The sequence below is a fragment of the Mauremys reevesii genome, linkage group 4 (genome assembly GCF_016161935.1).
Source record: "Mauremys reevesii isolate NIE-2019 linkage group 4, ASM1616193v1, whole genome shotgun sequence".
Classification (NCBI taxonomy): Eukaryota; Metazoa; Chordata; order Testudines; family Geoemydidae; genus Mauremys; species Mauremys reevesii.
In genome coordinates this window covers 108,582,259-108,597,305 of record NC_052626.1, presented here as the reverse complement: position 1 = coordinate 108,597,305, position 15,047 = coordinate 108,582,259, and the positions used below count along the sequence as shown (strand labels likewise).

At 39.6% G+C, this 15,047-nt stretch overlaps 1 protein-coding gene across 6 annotated transcripts in view; it reads right to left on the bottom strand.

The window, feature by feature from the left end:
* MOB2 (MOB kinase activator 2) overlaps positions 1 to 15,047 on the bottom strand; it is a 156,852-nt gene that overhangs the window by 27,446 nt on the left and 114,359 nt on the right. The gene's annotated exons all lie outside the window — the stretch shown is intronic.

Below are 15,047 nucleotides of genomic sequence, written 5' to 3'. Positions count from 1 at the left end.
GTCCAACCCAACAAAAGCATTCTACACGGCCTCAATGACGTAGCTCTGTTGCACTCAATTTAAATGCTCCTTTTCCAACATCTATGACTCTATCCACTAACCCATAGTTAACTCCTCAGCGAGCCAGTAAGCCTTCATATGCCTGAACCAATAGGCATAAACATGAGGGTTCAGCAGGTTTCTTATCCTGAAGGATATTTTGCAGTGCAATCTGTTTAACTAAAACAGAGATCATCTACTACAAAAAGAACCTAATAATTCAGGCATTGGGGAAGTAAGAGGGCTACTGCTTTTCCAAATCCTTGAACCAGTCTCAAGAGGTCTCTGCACAGAGCTATGATTACTTGTGTGTGTATATAAGGTAAACGCAATAGGTCACAGATGGAACAGTGTTATAAACAATAAACTTATCTGAACTAACTTTCCTAAAATAGAATGAAAAAGGATTTAAAAAAATCAAAAATAGTACCAGTTCCTGACCACCCCGAAATCCTCACATTAATGCCTTGATGCCTTAATGCAGCTGAATGTGGCTTGCCAGGAATGCAAGATTTCTAGCTTCTCACTCCCAATAATTTTTTTCAAGTTTCTAATAAGTAAAATATCATCTTTTCCCCTTAAGCAATACAGTGCAGCTGACTTTTAGTTCTGTATAACAGGAAATAACAGTCTCAGGATACTTGGCCTTACCATGCACAGGAGCTCAGCCCATCAGTCTGAGGGGCTCCCTGGCTACAAGGTGGCTTAAAGCCTCCTGGGCCACCTGTGTACCTTGCTGATCCCAATGGAAAAGGCACAAGGTTCAGGAAAGTCCTTATTACGCCAGCTACATTCATGATCTGTGTGTGCATGTGCCCTGCTGCTTGGACCTCCTCCCCCGCCCCCCCCCACCCCCCCACAGGAGATGCCCTGCACTTGAATGATAGTCTGCTATGGGACTTCCACTTTGCGCCAGTGGTGTGGCACAAATCAGGCACAGCACAGTGGAGAATTGTGTCCCGGATAGCTCTTCGCAGCTCCTCAGCAGTGTCATTGTCTTTACCTCTCAAAAGTCCATCGGTTTAGAACACAAATGCCGGGAAGCTCCAGGGTCCCAGGTCTTGTCAAACAGGATGCTAACCAAGTAGTGCATTTCAGTGAGAAGTCCCCAGGACATGTACCTGCCTAACCCATCGTAGATCCTTAAAAAGCAAGAAGGTAAGGACATGTCTTCAATAGCAACGTTAAAGCGCTGCTACGGCAGCACATTAACATGACTTGTGTAGTCGCAGCACCAGCGGCTACACCTCCATGAGGGGAGTAGCTACCAGCACTAGGGGCACAGCTCCCAGCATTGATGCACTGTCTACACTGCCATTTTACAGCACTGAAACTTGCAGCACTCAGAGGGGTGTTTTTTCACACCCCTGCACGAGAAAGTTGCAGCGCTGTAAAGTGGAAGTGTAGACAAGACCTTAGAATGTTACTGTATCTAGTTCCCATGCAGAAGAACCACTCTCATTAACATCAAATACCGACCCACTCCTCTTCACCCTAAAAAATGTGAGCTGAAATTTACCCAGCTTGCAACTAGACAGAACGGTTTGCCTAACAAAGACAGATCTTGCAGGTAAAAGTTCTTGGGGAGCGAGAGGGAAGGTAGGGGTCACCTTGCCTCTACTAATGTTTTATAATGGGATATGAAACAGGAGTGCTGACCTCTTACATGTCTATTGGAACCAAAAAAAAAAAAAGTCAGAGGACGTGTCCACACTGGGGATTTTTGCACCAGTGTAGCTACATGGGTGCACAGCCCTAATGTAGATATGCTGCACTGGTGTAAGCTAGTGACTGGCACCCACACAACTTAGCACAGGTTAACCTGTGAAAATATACACAAAACAGCAATGTCCTTGACTTACTCTGAGGGAGAAGCAAGAAAAAAAATTGGACAAACAGTAATTATCCTTGCAAGTACTACAGAAAAGCTTCACTCCAAGTGGAAGAGACTCACTGTTGTAAGAATAAGCAGTGTCTTATGGCAACAAAATACAATCGTAGTTTTATTTTGTATAGTGTCTTTCCCAGCTTTCCCAAAATGCTTTACAGAATTAATACAATTGCAAAGTTAAATGAAATAGGGAGAGAAACAGGCAAGGGTAAGGAGAGGTTTTCAACTGACACAAAGTGAGTAACAACAGAGATGCACAAACTGGTTGGGTTGCAGGAGGCTTCCTATCTGCAGTCTGTAACAGGAGTATTGAACTTCCAAAGCGCAGAGACAAACTTGTGCAAGAGACCTATATGAAGACTGTTGCTTGGAAAAGAGGTGTTTTAGTCCCCCATGCTTTTGGGAAAGCAAATATCTCCAGATTGCAGCAACCCTTAACATTTATAGAAAAGTTCTGCTCTAAAAAAAGTGTGTAGTCTAGAAGAATCTGCTCCCTGTGTGTATTCAGACATATCTGATGACTAAAACAAGCTTTGCTATTTTTCCACCCCTACTGTCTTGCAGAGCCAACATATATGGGGGGATGAGAAGGATTTATTTTGGTTCATGTATCATCAATACAACTGAGCTCTAATTGCAGGACCAAATTCTGCTCTTGGTTACTTCAATGCAACCCTGCTTTCTTTCAAGACAGAATTTGAAGAAGACAATGGTGATGCATGGGTGAAACCAGGGAGAGAATGTGGCACACAGAACCTATTACTGCAGACACTGCGCACATCAGAAAGGATTCAGTTTGACTCTCAGAACCCCAGATGAGTTTATAGGGCTGGAAGTTAGAAAAGCTAGCTTTTTTCTTTGTAAACTGAGCAAATTTGATCAGGAAATCTTTGAGGCATCCTAAATGTGAAATTTCACAATGCCATTTACAGAGTCGAGTAGAATCACGCTTTAATAGCAGGGAATAATTTCACCATGGCAACCTGGCTTTAGCAGTGACAGACCTTTTTTACTCTATAACTCAAGACATGCAAACGCAGACAGATAGCTGTTTGCAGATGGTAGCAGAGTTTAGACTGGTTTGTCTTTGTACTGCAGCTGTTTTTCTTCGGCTTTCTCCGTTGTCTTTTTCTCCTACAAGCAACGATCACATCACACAAGTTTTGAGCATTACACTAGCCTGCAGAAAATCTATCGTAAGGCAAAAACATTAGAGATGCAGACAAAGCCAGCAACAATCATTCCTACCTACCAACATCTTTCTGTCACAAACTTGAGGGAAGACTTCAATTTTAGCTAGAGCATTAGGAGGCCAGGTTTCAGTATGCTAATATACAGTGCATTACCACCTCCAGTTCAGAGAGGAGTGGCTATATAATGGGACATGAGGACTGTGTTTAAACAGATTTAATAGTCTGAAGACAGTCCTGCCCAGAAAGAAACTTTAAATGTGCTGCTTTTATATAAATTATAAGAGGTTATTTTGGTTTCTATGTATGTTCTTTAATTTCATTTCTAGATCTACTATAGAAGATAAAAATCCACCCTACTGAACTGTAGCAAACTAAGGATGGCTGCAAGACTATTTTATTATTGAATTTTGAAAGTGGGCAGGGCTAGTGTTCAGCTTTTCCTCATGCTTCTATTGTACAAAGTACAAAAATTGCTGCTGAATGAGACTTTTGTTTAAAACACTAATTATGTCAACTGCAACTAGTTAAATTTTTAGCCTGATTAAATGGAATATTCGGAAATGCAAAAAAAACCCCAACGTCTTTGTAGGAGGATGTGTGCGCACATAATTCTATATACACCTCTACCCTGCTATAACGAGGTCATGGGGAGCCAAAAATCCCTACTGCGTTATAGCTGAAACCCCATTATATTGGGGTAGGGGCGGCAGGGCTCTGGCGGTGATTTAAAGAGCTCCGGGCTCCAGCCACTGCGGGGAGACTGGGCCCTTTAAATCGCCGGTGAGCCCCGTGGCCGCAGCCCTGGGGTAGAGGCAGCAGGGCTCTGGTGGTGATTTAAAGAGCTCCGGGGCTCCCCGCAGCAGCCGGAGCCACGGACCCTTTAAAGCGCCACCGGAGCCCCGCTGCTATCGCGCTATACGCGAACCCGTGTTATATCGAGTTGCGTTATAGCAGGGTAGCGGTGTACCTGTAATCAGATTTTTAAAACAGTTTCTCAATTAAGAAATCTACAAAAATACTTTCCCAAAGATAATTTAGAATTGGTACCATACTATTGAGGAAGGAAGGTACAGTTCCTGTGAGACTGTCTCCTGGAGTTAATGATCATAATCATTCCAACAGGCTGAGCTCGTCAAAAGAAATATTTTTCAACATGGTGCAATGTGTCAGCTCTCAACTGAGCTCAGTCATAGTTGTTGTTTCTCTCTCCAGCTCCCCAGAGAGGAGAAACAGTAAAGGGCTGTCTTTAGCTCTTCTGGCAGGACTGGACAAGTTCTAACTATTCAGGCATGAAAAGCCTTGAGCTGAAGGGGTTTGGTTACTTAGTTTTGTGGGGGGATGAGGAGGATGGTCATTTAATTTTCACACCCACCCTCTGCATGTGTCTTTCTAGCTCTTACCACCCAGGATCATCCATTAGCAGTACAATACAGTTCTCAAGTACACAATATAACCCTTTATGACAAGACAGTAGTACAGCAGCCAAATTTGTTTGTAACAGAAAAAAGTGAAGTTACATGAAGTACAATTGTTTAGCACTTACCATGTACAAACAGTTAAACCAAAATGTAGCTAAAAAATAGAAAAAATGTTAAAGGAAAAACTGGATGACAGAACAGATTTGTGCTGCTTTAAGATAAAAAATACTTTAAAATTAAAAAAAATTAATAATGAAATAAGGTTAAAATGGATTAAATTACACTGTACAGAATACTCTGTACTGTTGTAATACTCTAACCACAAAAGTCACTCACCCATTATAGTATTATGTTATATCATCATATGATGTAATATTTTTATTTTTTATCTGCCTCTGTACTGTTACTAAAGTGAAGTCTCTGAATGTTGTACTGCTATATGTTTTTGGGTACTATATGTTATTGTTTACTGAATGAAATTTGTGCAGAGTTTCTTCCTTCCTTGCAACTGCTATCACCTGCTGCACCAGCATTAATGGATTCTTCCAGACAAGCATCTGGATTCTTCCCATGGGCCACTAGCAGAGAGCATACACTTTAGCAGAGATGCAATAACCTCTGGCCAAGGCAGATCTCCAACTCTGGGCAAAAGATCTTGCCTCAGAGTGAAGGGTATAAATGAGGACAGTGAGACACTTCCACCACTTTCCTGGAAGATCTGGAAAATGAACTTGAAAGAAGAAGATTTAAGCTGGAAGTGAAGGGAGAGAGTGAACAGAGAGAGTCAGCACAGTGAGCTGCCTGTAACCGTCTGCCTCAGACATTAGGACAGTGGAAAAAAAAAAAAAAAGATCAGTAAACTTAAAAGCTAAAAAAGACTATTTAAGCATATTAACATTGAAAACAAAGCTTTTGAGAGCTAATATGCAAGATGCATAGAATGGATATAACACACAGAATACAGACAGACAGAATGACCTATGGACTGCACACATGCTGCCTGCCTAAATTGTTGCATGTTCCTTGTATTGTATGTATACCTTTCTTTTTTCTTTTGTTTGTCTATGCAAGTGAGCTGATGTGAGAAGCTCACTTAAGCAAATTAAAATTTTAAACTAAATTTATTCTGTTTTCTTTTTTTTTTTTTTTTTTTTTTTTTTTTTTAGGGTTAGGTGAGACACTACTTTGATCAAAATGATTAGTTAGTCTAAATTTTAGGTTGCAAATTTATTTTTATTTCTTAAGTAACCAACTCTGATCTCTATGCCTGCTACTTATAATCACTTAAAATATATTTTTCTGTAGTTAATAAATCTGTTTTATAAATGTTTGTTGTTAAAAAAGTGGGAAAAAATCTCAGCAGATACAAAAAAGGCTGGTGCAGATCCACTTTCCTTTGAAGAAGTGGCAAACTAATTAATGAGCTTGCACTATGCAAGGAAGTCCTGAGCACTGTAAGAAGGTATATTTCCAGGGTGCAAGGCTGGGGGCTGGAGCGACTGGCTAAGGCCTCTCTCTGTATGATTCATGAGTGGTTCAGGAAGCATTCATGCAATTTAGCTGGGTGAGTGGCTCCACATGCTGACGGCTGAGTGATCTCAGTGCCTGGAGGGGTTTGCTGCTTGTCACTGGCATGGCTTTGTGAGATGACGACCCAAGATGGAGAGTTAAGGAGGCACAGCGGTCCCACAGTTCCAGGTTGTACTCCGCAGATTCTGTCACATACATGAACTGGTGAGTGTTAACTGGTTTGAGAGAGAGTAGGGATTTACGATCCCAATTAGACGTGACCCCCAGAATATTCTGTAAAGTTAAAAACTATGGGAGACTGAAAAGAATAGTAATTAATAGAATTTTATAGATATTTACCAAACTGTTAGCAATTAAAGAAGACCTTTAATTTCAATAAGCTCGTTGAGGTAGCTTTACAAGGTTAAAGTTCACTCATTTAATCAAATGTCAACAACATGATTATATTAAAAGGCACACAACTAAGACAAACGACCTTACGGCTCTGTTTAAAAATAAAAATCAATCAATCAATCATATGTTAATGTTGGTTTCCAGACCTTATAAGGTCTGTGCCACTAAACAACAGTAGCAGTTCTACAGAAAGATAAAACAAGAAAAACATAGGTGATAACTCCACACTTAAAACTGAGAAATGGGTTTTCATTATTGGTCCTTCACTGTATAGTTCCGTCTATTGCAAGCTTCCTCACCTCAGCATTGCCAATAAATCCCAGTTCTGACCCGAAGTATACACTGTTATGTTAGTTTTAGATACTCTTGAGCACAGACTGAATCAGGCTGATTAGTGATATGGATAAGTGACTACTAGAAAGTGGATGGAGCCACCAAAACCCTTCTTCAAATTTGATCTAAGTGGCATTTGAATTTCTGCCTTCAGAGAAGAAAGCCAAGTCTGCTTATTCATTGCATCAGCTACTTTGTGAGACATGTACAGCTATTCATTCTCCCTGTTCATGATGCAGATTATTTTACTCAGAAATGTGCATTTTTTGTTAACTTTGGTCAGTAGTAAGAACACCCAACTCTCATTTATATTGATGGGCCTCAGTCAGGCGTTTCAGATCAACTCGATGTTGCAATATTGTTTTCAGATGACTCCAAACTTAACTCTACGTTTCCAAGATGTAAGTAATGCAGCAGCAAAACCTGCACTGGAACTAGTAGCCCAAAAGTGGCGGAACCAGAATGCAGATACTCTGAAGTCATCAACAGACTAAATATAAATTTAAATTTTGTTTACTAAAATAAGAGCCAGAGCAAACTGAAGTACTTTAACAAAGCCAACTAGATTTCTGTTCAACTATTAAAACAGATATTGTGTGGTGAGATACACATATATTAAATAAAATGATTAAGCATTTATATAGCACCATAGTAAAGACATATTAAAGTAAAGGCTCATTTTCTATACCTTAGGATACAGAAGTCTGAAGTTCTGATCTGCCTGATAATATAGGGGATACAAACATGACTAGAAAGTTGTTTCTCCTAGTTATTCAACAGAATAATTTCTGACCTGCTAATTATTTTCCGTGACTTTGCTACATTAGTGCAAACTGATGTTTGACTGGTGGGCAGGTAAATCCTGCCCTATCTCTCTCAAAGACAGAGTGTCAACCACTAAGAGCTCAGTTTTAGTAAGATATTTCCAAACATCAGCCTGCCCTGGAGGAGCAGCGTTATAAAATGTTAGTTAAACAAGAGAAACTGCTCTGGCAAGAGAAAAAACAGTACTAATTTTGTGGCCTATATACTCTTTTGGTTAAGGGGTTTGGGAGTGTTTACACAGAATGAGAAAACATGGCACAGATGGACTTTCAGTTCACACAGAATGCTGGATACATATTTAAAATCTCTGAGATAAAGGCATCCTCCCCCATCAAAGGAAAGCACATATGCAGTAAAAGGATGGGTTATTAAAACATGGGAGATAAAAGGGGAAATCAAAGATTTCCAGGGAATTCTCAAAAAGGTTCATGCTGCATGTTCACCACTTGTATGCACAGGAGTAGAGAACACGGTCTAGGCAGAATTAAAATGTAAAGCAACTCCTATGACACAGACACACAGCAAGGAGTAAAGAGACAGAGGATAGCAGAACAGTTTCAGGGTTTAAGATTACAATGAACTGTTTATTATTTCCAAAGACTAGGCCCAGAGAGTCCCAAAATGCCTCTAGGATTGATCTTTAGAAAAAGATCAATATCTCTATCACCAGAGCTGAGGAAAGAAAGGTTTAAAAAAAAAAAAAAAAAAAACCACAAAAACCTTTTTTTTTTTTTTTTTTTTGTAAACACACACAACTAGTAGGGGGAAAATACAGTACGGGTTATTTCAATATGCAAGCAAAAAAAATTTAGTGGTTCTACCCCCTCTGGCTACCACTTTGCAGGACACACAATATGTAACCAAAATACCTGCACAACACTGTAAGTGCCTATGAAGAAACACTAACTCCACTCCATTAAGCTAACTCCACAAGATGGTACACAAACATAAGCACTTCTGTAAATACATGCGGGTCATGACATTTCTACAGCAACTACAGTTGGAATATCCTTCCACTTATTCAAGTGAAATGGAGGACTGCATGGCTCAGTGGGCTGGTAACAGGATGTAGAGCCTCTCTCTAGATCACCACTTCAAATCCAGCCCAACAGGTAGATAAACTTACTAGCATTCTTTGACAGAAAAAAACCCAGCATCTGACGGCTAGTAGCAGTCCAGTTCCAAGCAGAAAAACTACCATCGAAAAACCCACTCCTATTACCAGCACTAAAAGCAATTTTGTTGGCCACAAGAGCAAAGAAAGTAAGGACTGATAAATGCAAAGTAATGCATATTGGAAAACAGAACCCCAACTATACATATTAAATGATGGGGTCTAAATTAGCTGTTACCACTCAAGAGAGATCTTGGGAGTCATTGTGGATAGTTCTCTGAAAGCATCCGCTCAATGTGCAGCGGCAGTCAAAAAAACGAACAGAATGTTGGGAATCATTAAGAAAGGGATAGGTAATAAGACAGAAAATATATTGCCTCTATATAAATCCATGGTACACCCACATCTTGAATATTGCGTACAGATGGGGTCGCCCCATCTCAAAAAAGATGTATTGGAAATCAGAAAAGGGCAACAAAAATGATTAGGAGTATGGAATGGCTGCCATATGAGGAGAGATTAATAAGACTGGGACTTTCCAGCTTGGAGACAAATGGGGGGGGGGGGAAGAGATATGATAGAGGTCTATAAAATAATGACTGGTGTGGAGAAAGTAATTAAGAAAGTGTCATTTACTCCTTCTCATAACACAAGAACTAGGGCTCACCCAATGAAATTAATAGACAGCAGGTGACAAAGGAAGCATTTTTTCACACAACACACAGTCAACCTGTGGAACTCTTTGCCAGAGTATGTTGTGAAGGACAAGACTATAACAGGGTTCAAAAAAGAACTAGATAAATCCATGGATAGGTCCATCAATGGCTATTAGGATGGGCAGGGATGGTGTTCCTAGACTCTGTTTGCCAGAAGCTGGGAATGAGCAACAGGGGGTGGATCACTTGATGATTACCTGTTCTGTTCATTCCCTCTGGGGCACCTGGCAATTGGCTACTGTTGAAAGACAGGATACTGGGCTAGAATGACCTTTGGTCTGACCCAGTATGGCCGTTCTTATGTTCTGAGTCCATCTAGAGAACTAGCTACCCTTTCCCCTCAAGTAGTGGTCTCCCCATCAACAGTATGGGGAAGCCTGCACTGCTTCTGCGTAGACTGTATCCATTCTGCGCATAAGTGGAAGACTTCAGTCTCCTGGAATGGTCAGGAATAGCTCATTTTTGCTAGCACTTGATTCACACACCAAATTAGGAAAAGAGCCACCCACAGAGTCCCCTATATACTTCTTCCTTATCATGCAATGGCAAATAAAATAAACCTTGCCTAATCTCTAATGTCAGAGAGGATTCAGTCCCAGGTCACTTCCTTCCTATCTCTTTGCAATGATGAAATGAGGAAGCCTATAGTGATTTTTATTAAAAAGCAATTATGTTTCACTTTAAAAGGTAAGACACTGAACTCCAACTGCAGACAACATATCACGTTTTTCTCCTTTAAACTATTTTAGCACAATGGAAGTTAGAAAAAGAACAAGACAAAAATAATCTAGACAGTTCTAAATGGCCCCCAATCTACATTTAAGCATGTTAGGGAACACTATTTAAACACATTTATAGCTAATACAGTTAACATTGTAGTCTGGGCCAAACTGTTAAAATAGTATTTTAACCTAGGCTAGAAAAAACAACAACATTTTTTTTTAAGACACTGTTTGGCCTATCTCCACTGCACACTTCAAACCTCATTAAAAACCAGTTGGGATAGCTTTTAAATAGAGTTTGTTAACCTGGTTAAAAGGCCAATAGATAAACCACTTTGCTTCCCCCAGCACTTACCTGAAAACTAACTGAGCAACATGAAAAGGTTGGGGGGGGGGGGGCGGGCAGGAGGCATTCAATGACAAGAAGAAAGCACAATAGAAGAGTCCAGTATGCATACTAACAAAAAACTGAGTACAATGTTAAGACTATGCTTTGTGTTTCCTTTTTAACCTCCCCAGTACCATTTGGAGGAGAGAAGGCTAAAGGAGTGGGAGCTTTGTTTCTGAATTCCTAAATATTTTTTGGTGCATAACATACAAAGTATACTGCACAACTATGAGACTCCGACACCAAGACAAATCAGTCTATGGAAAAAAAATGTATTCATTTATCAAACATCAAGGCAAGTTATGGTAGCTTGATAAGAGACCAGACACACATTTATATTCTTTTGTTTGCAAATTGCCTTACATAACTTACCACAAGAAAAAAAAAGGGGGAGGGGGCGCTAGCCAGAAAGAAGAGTCTAAAGTAGCTTATTTTTATAGACTCTCCAAGAGATGAAATATGTAGGTGGATGTAAAGGACCATGCATATTATGTACAATAACAGGGGCCGTTAGATTACTTAATTCAGGAAAGACCCAATTTACATCATAACATATCTGTGACACAAGGCAACTATCCAGGATGACTAGATTTCAGCAGAGACTTAAAAGGAAAAGCAAAGGCATGGGCAGAGATGCTACATGATAAATGAAGTCAGTCATCTCTGAATATTGTCTGCACAAGATCTAAGCTGTCAGAGGAAAAGCAGACATACCACAGACCACTCCCACTGCTAACTCAGGTTCTGAATCACATTTGGATGTCTATTCACATGATGAAAATATTTACACAGAGAGAAAACTGTGTCTTAAAAGTAATAAAACAAAGCTCAGAGCAAGGATTAAGAATTCAGATGGCCCAGGTCAATTACTAATGGGAACAGAATAAAGAAAGGTGGGCTAGATAGATTAGTATTACTTCCTCTATTACCTTTTAATTATTCAAGGCGACTAAAAAGAAGGCTTTGATGAACAGTCTATACTAACCTCCTGCTTTCTTGTGCATGGAGCTTTACCAATATTTGAAGAATATGATATGATATGGGTAAACGGAGTTCAGTGTGCTTACAATGTTTCTGCATAATTATTTTTGCTTCCCCCTTCTCCACCGCCCCCAACATCTCCATCTTGTGCTAAATGGAATTGTATCTCTAATTTTCTTTCAATAATTGGATAAAAATAACTGTCTAGAGTTCATCTATGTTTGGGGAAAACATTTAAAATTAACATATTTCAAAATGACATTTATATATATCAGAGTTTTTTATCTGTTGCCTGGAAATCCTATTGAACTCCATGCTAAGAGACGTGTGTAACTTCAGGTCAGCTATGCTGAGATGAGTTTATCACTGTTCTAATGGTATTTTTAATTTGTTATATCTTCAGCAAAATTAGCAGGCTTTGTATGGGGGCTAGTAATTTTTGGGTAAATTTTGCAGGCTGTAAGTATGCACAGGATGAAAAAGAGGCACTGTGCACAGCTCTCCAAAGGCAAGCCCCCTATAATTTAAAGGAATATTTAAAACACAAGAGTAGGTTTCATTTAAAAAAAATTGCAAGTAGACAGACAATACATCTGCTGCTTTTGTTGCCCCTACTTTGCCTTCTTGGCTTCACTTGGTTTTCCCCTTTTCTTTCCTTTCCTATAAAGAATTATGGTTCATATTTTCTTAAGTTATCAATTGTTTCTTCTTTTTCCTCTATTCAACTATTTGACATCCCATTCTCTTTTTCCCTACTTTGTTATCCAACACCTTCTCTATATATTCTCCCTCTTTTCCCTCTCTCTCAAAAATCTCTCTTTATTGTACTATTTTTAAAATTTACACAATCTTTCTCCACTGGTCTCTCCCCTATGGTTTGTAGACATTACTTGACAACAAGGAGGAATTAACCCTACATTACCACCTAATAGAAGATAAAAACAAAGGTGGAGGGCGTTGCAGTACGGAGAAAAAGTTAAAGTGTAAAACATTACATTTAAGTAAAACAACATATTGTTTTGTAATTAATGTGTAATGCATCTGCACTAGAAAAACTGTCACTTGTAATTCTCAGCCTGTGCAGCTCCATCAGAGGTAGAAATGGTGGAGTCTGTTTAGACAGTGGCATTTTTACCACTGTTTTTTGTCACTGCTGAGCCACGTCCACATCAAAACTTCCAACAATGGAGCTGAACCAGTGTGGAATTTAGGATTCTAATTTTGCCAGTGTAGACAAAACCTTAAAGGTCAGCAGACTGTTTACATACTCAGCACTGGCACACACAAAAATCCACCAAGCCTTTCTTCACCCTGCTAATAGCAGTCCCTTTGATGTTCTCCACAAGTAGTTTCAAGGCCTGATCTACACAGGAAAAGTTACTGATCACTGACAATGGGTGTCATTCAGAAGTTCACACCACTTCAACTTCAGTGTAGACCACCACAAACAGAGTTTGGCATGGTTTAAGAAAGCCACATTTATAACTGTGCTGAATATATTTTGTCCTAGACTAGACTATAAGAGGGTTCAAAAATGAATTAGATAAGTTCATGGAGGATAGGTCCATCAATAGCTATTAGCCAGGATGGACAAGGATGATGTCCGTAGCCTCTGTTTGCCAGAAGCTGGGAATGGGTGACAGGGGATGCATAACTTGATGATTACCCATTCTGTTCATTCCCTCTGGCATTGGCCATTGTCGGAAGACAGAATACAAGGCTAGACGGACCTTTGGTCTGACCCAACAGGGCCATTCTTATGTCCTACGCTTGCAATCAGACAAGAACCAATCGAATGACACCAATTGTCAGGAAGAAATTTTTCCTATAACCAGGCCTATGTCCCTTCCACTTTCATCAACAGCATCACTGGCCTCACATGATGCTATGAAGTGCTAGCAGACTATTTTTGCAGCAAACTTGCACACCTCACTCCTTAGACAAGAGGCAGTCGATTTTTTTTGTCAAGGTCCAAATTTCTTGGTCAAGTTATAGTCAAGGTCCAAACTCCAGAGCATATTTTTATACCACAATGACAGTAATGATAATAATAAGTAAAAAAATTTCCACAGTCCATTCAAAAGCATCTGGCAATCCAGATTTGACCCGTGGTCCACCTATTAACTTTCCCTGCCTTAGACCAATCTCAGACCTATGTTCTTACTATCACCAATCATATCATCCTAGTATCTGAGCCCTTTATAGGGTGATGAATCTATCGTCAACATTCTTATGAGGTAGGGAAGTATTATTCCATTTCACAGACTGCGGCAGAGCGAGATTAAGTGACTCGCACAAGGTCACATGTGGAGTATGCAGCAGATCCAGGAAACGAACCTAGATCTGAGTCCCAGGCCAGAGTCTAAACAGGCTGAGCTAGGCTGCTGTCTGGCAGGGACAGTGAGGTGACTTCACATTTTTTTTCTTTTTGGATGCAGAAGTTGGTGGTCCAGGACAAACAGGCAAATGCAAAAAAGGACAGCAACACACAAGAACCATCAGTTCATGGGAAGTATTCAAATGTAGGAGAAAAGAAAGTACTTGGGCATTATGACACAAAATATAGTAATTTATCCATGTTATCCACAAACACCTGTCCAATAGTTGCCTAGGCAAAATAAAATCCACTTCATTTCTTCATCATCTAGGCCTAAAACATTACACATACTATGGCAGCTTTTCCCTTCTTTCATGCTAGAGTTGTGGTATATGCTTTAGAAAATGAGACATGCAGAAGAAATTACACTGTGGTTACCAAAAATAAATTGTATAGAAATGTAATATTTTTTTCCTATTTTGAGAGTGTGTATATCAGTAAGACTTAAAGTTCATTGTGACTTGTCAAAATTATTCAGCTCTCAAATATACACGTTTCACTTGTAAGTCATGGGAAGTTACCTATATTTAAGACCAACTATTACAGACCCTGAACAAAGGCTTTGGCAATTCTTTCTTTCAGAGGCACCAATGTATCTACATCTGGGAGTGCTGCCAATAGAACAGCTACTAAAACTTCAAAAAAGTTCACAACATGAATAGCCAGCTACTGGCCAAAGTGTTTTAAGATAGGACTTACTGCATACCACCACACTGAATTACAGAACTTAAAAAAAAAAAAGCTTGCAAACAAAGAGCAGAACCTGAAACAGTTCTGAAACACTAAACTAGTTGAAGAGCTGGGAAAGGAACTTACCACTTCTCAAAAACTCTACCCCTTAGAAAGTATAAAGGAGAGACAAAATCATGAAAAGGGGAATGACAGAGCAAGCAAAAGGGGAAAGGGGAAGACAGCTATTATTTAAAATTATAAATTTTAAAAAAAGCATCCCCTCTAACTTAAGCACAGTCAAGTTCTCTAGCAGAAATGAAAGTCAGATCCTAGTCCAGTTTTTCTTGTCTTTACTTAGTTGTCACAAAGTTCAAGTTTAATGAACATCTTCACAGTGCAGATTGTGGTGTCAGAGGACCCATAAATCAAGGAAGGCAGACATAGGATAATGTTTC